The sequence below is a fragment of the Dryobates pubescens genome, chromosome 4 (genome assembly GCF_014839835.1).
Source record: "Dryobates pubescens isolate bDryPub1 chromosome 4, bDryPub1.pri, whole genome shotgun sequence".
Classification (NCBI taxonomy): Eukaryota; Metazoa; Chordata; class Aves; order Piciformes; family Picidae; genus Dryobates; species Dryobates pubescens.
Window position 1 is genome coordinate 42,624,315 of NC_071615.1, and position 1,276 is coordinate 42,625,590.

The window sequence follows — 1,276 nt, forward strand, 5'->3', positions numbered from 1 at the left end:
GGAGGGGCTTGTCGCCGGCGCAGTGGTGTGGCATGGCGTGGCACGAGCAGCGCAAGCCCCGCCCGGGTGGTCAGACCGTGCGGGAGGGCGCGGCGGCGGCGCGCCGGGGCGCTGGTCGAGGCGCCGCCGCCATGTTGCCGCGCAGGGCCCCAGCCCCTAGCAGCTTTGCCAGGGGAGCCCGGCGCGCTCCTGTTCTCCTGCGAAACCCTGGGACGGTTTCTGCCTCCCTCGCCATCCCTTACACCTGCCTGCACTGGGCGCTCCGCGTCTTCCCCGGCGGTTGAAAGGTCTGCCACGAGGTGGCTGTACACAGGCCACGGGCGGCGAGGGCTGCTGGCCCGATGCTGGGGGCAGCTGTGCGGCGCAGATGCTCAGCTGGAGGCCTGCGTGGGGGAGTGCGAGGGGCTGAGATCATAGATGAGGGCCTGATCCCATCACCTCAGCCAGGAGATGGGACAGCTGTCTTTGCCTGGTTACTGCTCTTCCAGTAACACCGGCAGCTTCGTCTCCTTGCTGGTACTTGCCTGAAACTGATGTTTCTCATGGAGTTGTTCTGCTTGGGAAAGACCTTTGAGATCATCAAGTCCAACCATTATCTACCAAGCCTGATGCTAAACCCTGTGCTTTGGCACCACACCTATGTGTGTTTTAAACACCTCAGGGATGGTGATTCAACCACCTCCCTGGGAAGCCTATTTGCAGTGCTTGGGAACCCTTTCAGGGAAGAAGTTTTTTCTAAGAAGTTTCTTCTAATACCCAGTTACAACTCCCTTAGTGGACTTACAGGCCGTTCCTATCACTTGTTGCCTAGAGACTAACCCCCACTTCACTACAACCTCCTTTCAGGTCTCCCTTCAGCCTCCTTTTCTCCAGACTAATTATTTTATGACGTAAATGAAAAATAAAGTTTTGTGACATCCTCTCAAATGTAGCTCAAATCACTCATGGTCAGGAATGCAAAGTGTCAGCGGCCCCTGTGTGAAATCTGCTGCCAGCAGCAGTACTGCCACGTATTTGGCTGTAGATTTGCAGCTTTAGGGTTGTCAGTGTTGGCCTTGTGAAGACAGAGCGGTCTGAATAGTAGCTGCAAAGTCAAGGTCCCCAGCCCAGGGGGCTTGAACAGCAGCACTGCTGAAAATGAGAAATGTGGTCAATGGAGCACAGAGGGCAGGCTCACCATGAAACAGTGAGCTCTGTCACCGTAGCTCAGCCCTCTGGAAATAATGTAACACCAGTATAAAACAACTGGTTTGTTTATGGTACCAAAGGACTATAT